Here is an 11,027-nt window from a genome sequence, read left to right on the forward strand (position 1 = left end):
TAGTCTTCACTCGAAGACATAGGTTTTGGTTAAGCATCACTTCAGTCATTCTGACTGGTTCACTTGGACCCCACTTAACAGTACGGTGGTTCCTATGACTTAACAAAGAAGAAACAGAACTACAAAAGATCTAAGTCTTCGAGCTCCATAGGCTTCATGCGATGTCTTCTCTTGTCATAGTCTTCAATGTGAGTATCTTCACATACCACCTTTGACATCAATATCTTCATACATTTTTAGGGGTCATCTCTGGTAGGAAAACCGAATAATTGAGGGACTTCTACCTGTGTTATCCTGCAATTCTCACAAACACATTAGTCCCTCAACTAGGTTTGTCGTCAATACTCCAAAACCAACTAGGGGTGGCACTAGATGCACTTACAATCACCGGGAGTGGGCCCGGTTATTGTCACTCCGGGGTTGTCGGATCATAACCGTAGTAGGTGACTATAACTTGCAAGATCGGATCTAAAACATGGATATAGTGATGAATTCATAAACGGTTCAGATCTAAAATCTTGGCACCCAGGCCCAAAGTGACAAGCATTAAGCATGGAAAGTTCATAGCAACATCAATCTAAGAACATAGTGGATACTAGGGATCAGGCCCTAACAAAACTAACTCGATTACAAGATGAATCTCATCCAAGTCCTCACTGACCAACGATCCTACGGAGGAATTACTCACTCCCGGTGGGCGCATCATGGAATTGGCGATGGAGAAGGGTTGGTGATGACGAAGATCGAAGATCCCCCTCTCCGGAGCCCCAAACGGACTCCAGATCTGCCCTCTCGAGGAAGAACAGTCCTTGGTGGTGGCTCCGTCTCGTGGATCGCAATAATTCTTTCTCCCTGATTTTTTCTAGAAATATGTGATTTTATAGTATCAGGGGGTCGTCAGCGGCGCCACCAGGTGGGTACAACCCACCTGGGCGCGCCAGGAGAGCAGGCGCGCCCTGGTGGGTCGTGCCCACCCAGGGGCCCCTCTCCGGTAGGTCTTGTCTCTAGCAATCCTTATATATTGTATAAAAATTCCTCAAAAAGTTTTGTTCCATTCCGAGAACTTTTATTTCTGCACAAAAACGACACCATGGTAGTTCTGCTGAAGATAGCGTTAGTCCGGGGTTAGTTGCATTCAAATCATGCAAATTAGAGTCCAAAACAAGAGGAAAAGCGTGAGAAAAAGTAGATACGTTGGAGATGTATCAAAGTGCTCCTATTGATTTTAATGATATGCCTTTGTCTACTTTGATAGAGAAAAATAGTGATGTCGTAGATGTGAATTTTATCTCTCGAAATAATTTCAACAAAAATTCTTATATATGTAATTTTAATCCTAGGCCTCTCCCTAGTAATTCCTCTAATAATTATGTTAATTCCTATGGAAATCGATCTTATAATAATAATAGGAACACCTCTAATCTTGAAAATAATAATAAAGAAATTATTAACACGCAAAAAGTTTTCAACGCTACCATAGAAGAAAAGTTGAATAAGATTGATGATTTGTCTAGAAGTGTTGATAAAATTTCTCATGATGTGGAAAGTCTCAAGATGAAAATTTTTGTGCCTAAGGTAGAAGAATCAATTAAATCTCCCTATGTTTCTATGGATGAAAATAAGGAAAGAACGGCTATGCTTAGAGCTAAAAGAGAATTTTTAGAAAAAGCGTTTTCTCGTGATTAGTTTCGCAAAAGTGATGAAGATCTTAAAATGATTGGTGATTCTTCTATTGATTCCTTGTTTAGTAATATTAAGATTGATGAAAAAGGGACTGGAGAAGAGTCAACTTTAGCTAGAAGGTGTCCCGATATTTCGGAGGGTGAAAATCTTGTTGAGAAAATTGATAAAAGTGGGTTTGAAGAGGTCAAAACTTTAGCTAGTGATGTGCCCACTCTTTTGGATTACAAAGACTTCAATTATGATAGTTTCTGTTTGATTTATTGTATTTCTTTGTTGCAATCCATGATAAATTCACCCCATTCTTATGAACAAAATAAAGCTTTTACTAAACATATTGTTGATGCTATGATGAAAGCTTTAGAAGAAAAGTTGGAATTAGAAGTTTCAATTCCTAGAAAATTGCATGATGAGTGGGGACCTACTATCAAAGTCAAGATTAAAAATTATGAGTGCTTTGCTTTGGGTGACTTGGGTGCTAGTGTTTCGACTATTCCAAAATCTTTATGTGATGTGATTGGTCTTACCGATATTGAATCATGTTCTTTAAATTTGCACTTGGCAGATTCTATTATTAAAAAGCATATGGAAAGAATTATGTGCACATAGATTTTATTGTTCTTGGTATTGATTGCAAACCGTCTTGTCCAATTATTCTTGGTAGACCGTTTTTACGCATTATCGGTGCCGTGATTAATATGAAAGAAGGCAATATTAAGTTCCAATTTCCTTTGAGGAAGGGTATGGAACACTTCCCTAAAACAAGAATTAGGCCACCTTATGTATCAGTCATGAGATTATCTTATGGATCTCGAACCAAAGATGACAAAACTTAGAACCTTTCTATATGCCTAGCTAAGGGCGTAAAACTATAGCGCTTGTTCGGAGGAAACCCAATGAATAAAAATTATTTTTGCTTTTTGCTTCCTGGTTTTGAGTGTTGGCAAGATTATGCTACTGTTATGATTGTGTTATGTTTTAATTAGTGTTTGTGCCAAGTAAAGCCTTTAGGATCTTCTTGGGTGATAGTTGTTTGATCTTGCTGAAAAAACAGAAACTTTTACGCTCGCAAAAATAATTCTCATTTTTTTACCAGAGAGAGATAAAATACCCATTCCTTTTGCAGTTGATAAATATACAAATTTCTTATGTCTTCCTAATTTTTTAGAATTTTTGGAGTTAGAGAAGTATTCGAAATAGTCCGATTTCTACAGACTGTTCTGTTTTGACATATTCTGTTTTCTTTGCGTTGGGTGCTTATTTTGATGGCTCTATGGTTTTCTTTGATGATTTTTTGCCATACAAAAGTTGGAATACAGTAGATATAATGCAAAAACAAAATATGAATTGGTTTTATACAGCACTTATAGTAGTGATTTGCTTTCTTTTACTAACGGATCTCACGAAGGTTTTGTTGAGTTTTGTGTGATTAGAGTTTTCAAGTTTTGGGTTATCTTACGGTGTATGAAGGAATAAGAAGTAAGAAGAGCCTAAGCTTGGGGATTCCCCGGCATCCCCCGCTATTATCCAAAAGATAGCAAGCAACTAAGGTTGGGGATGCCCTCGAGTGGCATCCCCTCTTTCTTCTAACGACCATCGGTATTTTACTCGAAGCTATGCTTTTATTCGTCACATACTATGTGTTTTTCTTGGAGCGTCTTGTATGATATGAGTATTTGCTTGTTTTATTTTGTGTTATAAGTATTGTTTCCTTGCTGGACACACCTATTTGAGATACCTAAAATTATGCCATGACTTGTTAGAATTGTCTCTATGCTTCACTTAAATTTTTTATGATCTATGGACTTGCTCTAGTGCTTCACTTATATCTTTTTGAGCATGGTGTGCTTTAGTATTTTTGAAGAAATGCTCTCTTGCTTCACTTAGATTTATTTGAGAGTCAGTAAAATTTTCAAGAAATTCTCTCTTGCTTCACTTAAGTTAATTTGAGAGAAAGAAAGAAATATTATGGTCATGATCTCCACTTATATTTGTTTGAGCTTGTCAAAAGCAACACATAAAAATTAGTCCCAAAGTGATAGATATCCAAGAAGGATATAATAAAAACTTTCATGAAGATCATTAGACAAAATAAACTTGATTCTTAGTAATAGTTTTGAGATATGATGATGTGATATGTGAGTTATGTTGATGAGTAATTATGCTTTAGTAAGAACATTGATGTTAAGGTTCGTGATTCCCTATGCAAGCACAAAAGTCAATAATTATACAATGAAATTATATCCTACTTGTGGTGCATTATTTGGTGTTAATTATGCTTAATGCTCGCTTATGATATTATCCATTTCTTGGTTGGTCGCTTCTCAATCTTTTGCTAGCCTTCATTTTGCACTAAGTATGATCTCTACTTGTGCATCCAAAAACATTTAACCCAGTTTTGCTACATGAGTCCACTATATCTACCTATATGCGGTATTATTTTGTCGTTCTAAGCAAATTTGTATGTGCTATCTCTAATTTTCAAAATAAACTTCTCTTTTGTGTGTTCATTTCGCTCGCGGAGCGGTGAGAGGTGGCTAATATTTTCCATGCTAGATGTGTTATTCTCAAGATGACTGTTTATTCACTTGTCATTGCACGAGAGTAAGGCAAAGGTATTAGGGATGCCCAGTCCTGAAATGAAAAATGAATTTACTTCATGTTGTCAAATAATAAATTCCTTGGAAAGTGTTGGTATGGAGGGCAACCGTGGATACGGCTAGCCATGGAAAGTGAAAGTATGGTTGAAAAAGGAATAAACTTTATTTTCTGTTTTGGAACCATCTATGATATAGCTAAGCATGGAAAGTGTTGGGAACTGTGGGAGTCCTGGATTGGGGGGTCTCCGGACAGCCGGACTGTATCCATTGGCCGGACTGTTAGACTATGAAGATACAAGATTGAAGACTTCGTCTCGTGTTCGGATGGGACCCTACTTGGCGTAGAAGGCAAGCTAGGCAATACGGATATGTGTATCTCCTCCTTTGTAACCGACCTTGTGTAACCCTAACCTCTTTGGTGTCTATATAAACTGGAGGGTTTTAGTCCGTAGGACACAACAACTACAACAGACAATCATACCATAGGCTAGCTTTTAGGGTTTAGCCTCTCTGATCTTGTGGTAGATCTACTCTTGTACTACCCATATCATCAATATTAATCAAGCAGGACGTAGGGTTTTACCTCCATCAAGAGGGCCCGAACCTGGGTAAAACATTGTGTCCCATGCCTCCTGTTACCATCCGGCCTAGACGCACAGTTTGAGACCCCCTACCCGAGATCCACCGGTTTTGACACTGACATTGGTGCTTTCATTGAGAGTTCCTCTGTGTCGTCGCTGTTAGGCTTGATGGCTCCTACTATAATCGATAACGATGCAGGCCAGGGTGAGACTTTTCTCCCCAGACAGATCTTTGTGTTCGGCGACTTTGCACTGCGGTCCAATTCGCTTGGCCACTTGGAGCAGATCGAAATTTACGCCCCTGGCCACCAGGTCAGGTTTGGAAGCTTAAACTACACGGCCGATGTCCGCGGAGACTTGATCTTCGACGGATTCGAGCCTCTGCCTTGTGCGTCATGCAGTCACGATGAGTACGATTTAGCTCTACCATCGGACAGTGTTCAGGAGATCGCACCGGCAGCGGCTCCGACCCTCAATTCGGAGCCAGTTGCGCCTTCTGCGGACGGGTGGATGGACCCCGCCACGGAGGCCTTACCCTCAGCGGCGATTGAGCCAAACATTGACCTTACCTTGCACGAGAGGCGTGTTGTTAAACTGTTGGATCCTTCTCCGGCCACGGACTCCGAACCGCCTATCAAATCCGATTGGGCGCCGGTCATGGAGTTTACCTCCGCGGATATTTTTCAGCACTCGCCCTTTGGCGACATACTGAACTCATTAAGGTCTCTCTCCTTGTCAGAAGGATCCGGACTGAACTATGTCCGGCAGGACTGGGATGCGGATGATGAAGAAATTCACCGCCCACCCACCACCCACCTAATAGCCACTGTCGATGACTTAACCGACATGCTCGACTTCGACTCCGAAGACATCGACGGTATGGACGATGATGCAAGAGACGAAGAGGAACCACTACCCATAGGGCACTGGACAACCACTTCACCACACGACGTATACATGGTGGACACACCAAAGGAAAACGACGACGAGGAACGGAAGGACGCACCAAAGGGTTGTCCCCTCGAGAAGCAGTCAAAGCGGTGGCGTAAGCGCCGCCCCAAATCCCAGCTCGACAGAAAAACGATCATATAGACCCAGCGTTAGAGCAGGGTGAACCACTGCCGGACCACGGCAACACGGAGAATCAAACCGAACAAACCGATTCTGTCAAAGATAATAGTCCAGAGGACATAACACCGGACAGACACCCGGAACAACAAAATGCCCATCAAAGGCTTGTTGCCACTGCGAGGAGTCTAAAAAAGCAGAAGCAAAGTCTCAAGGCTGCACAAGACACACTCCAAATCATATGGAGTAAAGTACTCAACATAGCAGCGAAGTATGGCGGTAATCGCCCCACCAAGAGCTACCCGAAGCGGAAGTTGCTACCTGAATTCGATGAGGAGGCCTTAGATCCCCCGCAACCAAAAATTAAAATGGCCACCCGGCCGGATAGACGACCTCGCGACCAACATAGAGCGGCAAGCAACACCGCACAGAAGCCAATACGCGACCCACGCGAGGGCTCGCATCAAAAGGACAGAGCAACTAGATCCATCTATGGACCGCGCAAGCACGCTCCAGCACATGATGCAACACACCAAACATCCGAACACCACGGCATGCCCAGATACAGGGGCGCCGCGCACCCCCTATGTTTCACCGATGAGGTGCTGGACCATGAATTTCCAGAGGGATTCAAACCCGTAAATATAGAGGCATACGACGGAACAACAGACCCTGGGGTTTGGATTGAGGACTATATCCTGCACATCCATATGGCGCGAGGAGACGATCTCCACGCCATTAAATACTTACCCCTCAAACTGGAAGGGCCAGCTCAGCACTGGCTTAAAAGCCTCCCCGAAAACTCCATTGGAAGCTGGGAAGAGCTCGAAGAAGCTTTTCGGGCTAATTTTCAAGGGACTTATGTCCGACCTCCGGACGCGGACGATTTGAGTCATATAACTCAACAGCCTGGCGAGTTAGCCCGAAAGCTTTGGAACAGGTTTCTTACTAAAAAGAACCAAATAGTCGACTGTCCGGATGCCGAAGCCTTGGCAGCTTTTAAGCATAGCGTCCGTGACGAATGGCTCGCCAGACACCTCGGCCAAGAAAAGCCGAGAACAATGTCAGCATTAACAAGCCTCATGACCCGCTTTTGCGCGGGTGAGGATAGCTGGCTAGCCAGATGCAGCACCAGCAACCCAATACATCCGAAACAAGAGATGGAAACGGGAAATCATGGCACAACAACAATAACAAACGCCGGAATAAAGAAGACAGCACGAAGAGCATGGCAGTAAACACTGGATTCAAAAGCTCTCGGCCAAGTCAGCAAAAGCCGCCCTCGAAAGGCGCCAGAGACGAACTGTCCAGCCTAAAAAAAATTCTGGACCAAGTATGTCAGATCCATAGCACCCCTGGTAAACCCTCTAATCATACCCACAGAGAATGTTGGGTCTTCAAGCAGTCAGGCAAGCTCAACGCCATACACAAGGGGGGCGATACACCAAGCGAAGACGAGGATGAGCCTCTCAAGCAAGACACTGGGGAACAAAAGAAGTTTCCACCATAAGTCAAAACAGTCAACGTGTTATACGTGATTAAGGGGAGAAACAAAGCGGCACTCCCAGAAAAATATGCCCAAGGGCCTGTCACCGTGGAGTCCTGCCACTGGTCGTCTCAATCGATCACTTTCGGCCATCGTGATTACTCAGCAAGTATCCGGCGTGCAGGCTGGGCTGCCCAGGTACTAGACCCAATAATTGACAGATACCACTTCACACGAGTCCTGATGGACGGTGGCAGTAGTCTAAATCTGATATACCAGGATACAATCCGCAAAATGGGGATAGACGCAACAAAAATTTGACGTAGCAATACTACCTTTAAAGGAGTAATGCTAGGCCCAGGGGCTCACTGCACGGGCTCCCTGCTACTAAAGGTTATATTCGGCTTCCCCGATAACTTCTGTAGCAAACATTTAACCTTCCACATTGCTCCGTTCCAAAGTGGCTATCAAGCACTACTTGGACGCGAAGCTTTCGCTCGCTTTAATGCAATACCGCATTACGCTTCCCTCACGCTCAAGATGCCTGGTCCACATGGCAGCCGAAGAGAGTGCGACGGCCTTGGCAGCCGCACACTAAAAATGGCCTCACTACCTAAGCATTTGATAGGTCGTCAAGACCACAGACACGGTTAGACGAGTCCGGCTCAGCCATATGTAATTCATACCGGATTGATTGCCACACCGCAATCACAAATACAAAGGGGCTCAAGGCGCGCAGACGAGTGGCAATTTTTACTCCTCTTTAATTATACATGGTTTCTTTAAAAAATACTTTTTTGCACGACAAATTTTCACTTAAGTTCCTCTCTTTCACAGATGACCATCGTGCTACACCCGTCCAGGATACGGCACAACGGAGACACAGGCGCAGACGTGCAGCAGGGACCCGCCCCAAGGATTCTTTTTAGATTAAGACCCTGCGTAAACCTTTTTTACTGTCTCTTGTTGATATACATCCCTTGGATTCTCAGTACAATTGAGAAGGATGCTAACGTCTTGGCATGTGGCCACGTCAGAATACCGCACGTACCTGGACACAAGGGGCTTCTCACAAAGGGCACTATTTGGGCCTGGTTTATACCATAAAGACCGAATACCTTAGGGAGTGTTCGGCGTCGCGAGTTTGGCCTTATATGCATCAGCTCCGAATCATGTCTTTGGTCAAATGTTGGGTTTTCCCGGCTCCTGCGTTTTGGTGCCTTACGTTCCGCTCTATCGGCTAAGGCAGCACCAGGAGAACTACTGCGATTGTGCCCTGGTTCGTCCAGACAAGCACCTCAGTAGAGAAAGCCAAAAACTGACTGTCATGATATAGCGCGAGACTGGTCAACCACTCGATGACCTATCGGAATGTTAGAATTCCTCCGCTTTAACGAAGGGCCGTTTCCTGGCCAGGCATATACGCACCCCGAGTTCGGGAGAGTGCGGAGCCACCAGGGGCTATATAGTAGCCCCACCGTCAAACTCCTATGGCTAAGTGAAAGTGTTAAAGCATCATAGTCCGGTTGCCTCGTTCGCTGCACTATCACCTCCTTAATAGAACCAAGACGTTGGGTTAAGTGTGAACACGCATTTTTTGCGAGCACCCCCGCATTGTATGCGTGGGGGTTGAAGCCGACTACTGCAATCTTTCAGGTTATATACATATATAAATAAACGGCCGCACAGGAGGCATCACATTACTTTCCAGCAAAAGTATAAACACAGCCTTACTAAAAACATTGTGTTTACAATGGGAATACATGTCACTCAAACATAATATTCTTCGAGCACTGGGACTCTATCAGACGAGCACCCTCAAGAACCTCTTCAAAATAGTGCTCGGCAGCTACTCGGCCTATGGCCGAACCTTGCGCCGCAATAGTGGTAGCATCCATCTCTGCCCAGTATGCCTTGACACGGGTGTTGGTGTCAAAACCGGCGGATCTCGGGTAGGGGGTCCCGAACTGTGCGTCTAGGCCGGATGGTAACAGGAGGCAAGGGACATGAAATTTTACCCAGGTTCGGGCCCTCTTGATGGAGTTAAAACCCTACGTCCTGCTTGATTAATATTGAAGATATGGGTCTTAAAAGAGTAGATCTACCACGAGATCAGAGAGGCTAAACCCTAAAAGCTAGCCTACGGTATGATTGTATGTTGTGATTGTTGTCCTACGGACTAAAACCCTCCGGTTTATATAGACACCGGAGAGGGTTAGGGTTACACAAGGTCGGTTACAAAGGAGGAGATATCCATATACGTATTGCCTAGCTTGCCTTCCACGCCAAGTAGAGTCCCATCCGGACACGAGACGAAGTCTTCAATCTTGTATCTTCATAGTCTAACAGTCCGGCTAATGGAGATAGTCCGGCTGTCCGGAGACCCCCTAATCCAGGACTCCATCAGTAGCCCCTGAACCAGGCTTCAATGACGACGAGTCCGGCACGCAGTTTTCTTCGGCATTGCAAGGCGGGTTCCTTCTCCGAATACATTACAGAAGAAATTGAATACGAGGATAGTGTCCGACCCTGCAAAATAAGTCCCACATTTCACCGTAGAGAGAATAATGTTTTTTCGTAGATCTAATTTGCTGGCTTGTTTAGACAGCATGTCGTCATGTCATGGTCCGGTGACTATTCAAACCGCTTCTTTTAACGAGCCCCGCACATAACACGAGGCAGTTTTTCGACACGTCTTGTAAAGGCAGAGATCGTGTCCCCTTATTACGGGATTCTCATCAATACGGGTGTGGGTAACCCAACCGCGCCATCAACTGCGGTGCTTGGGGGATAAGCGAGTTTTACTAGGAAAGTGGGGACGTTTAATTTTGTCCACCCATATAAAGGGATAAGGATTCACCTTTCTATCCACGCCTTCTTCCTCCTCCGCTCATCCGCTCCCGCATACTCGAGCTCTAGCGCCCAAGTCCTCACTTCCATCTCTACCTTCTCAACCATGTCCGGAGCGGGAGCCAAGTGGATGGTCTCCTCCGTCACGGAGGGAGACGTCAAGAAGCTAAGGAGAGCCGGATACATGCACGATGATATCGCGCACCGGCTCCCAGATGAGGGACAGCTCATACCCACCCCCGAGCCCCATGAGAGGGTGGTATTCCTCACCCGTTTCCTCCGCGCACTGGGATTCCCTCTCCATCCCTTCATCCGGGGGCTCATGTTTTATTACGGCCTGGATTTCCACGATCTGGCCCCGAACTTCATCCTCAACATCTCGGCGTTCATTGTCGTGTGCGAGGCCTTCCTCCGCATCAAGCCCCACTTCGGCTTATGGCTGAAGACCTTCAATGTCAAGCCAAAGGTAGTGAGCGGCCGTCAGGCGGAGTGCGGAGGCTCCATGGTGGGCAAGATGCCCAACATCACATGGCTCGAGGGCACCTTCGTGGACACCATAAAGGGGTGGCAATCGGGGTGGTTCTATATCACCGAGTCGCGCGACCCCGCATAGGTAGCGGCCCCCGAGTTCCGATCTGGCATCCCCATGCGGCTCACCTCCTGGAAAGAGAAGGGCCTGTCCTGGGGTAATTCAAAAGAGCTGACCGGACTCCAATCATGTATTCAGAACATGGTGGATAAGAAGTTCAAGCTTGTCAACAT

This window comes from Triticum urartu, unplaced genomic scaffold (assembly GCF_003073215.2).
Source record: "Triticum urartu cultivar G1812 unplaced genomic scaffold, Tu2.1 TuUngrouped_contig_1486, whole genome shotgun sequence".
NCBI classification, from domain to species: domain Eukaryota; kingdom Viridiplantae; phylum Streptophyta; class Magnoliopsida; order Poales; family Poaceae; genus Triticum; species Triticum urartu.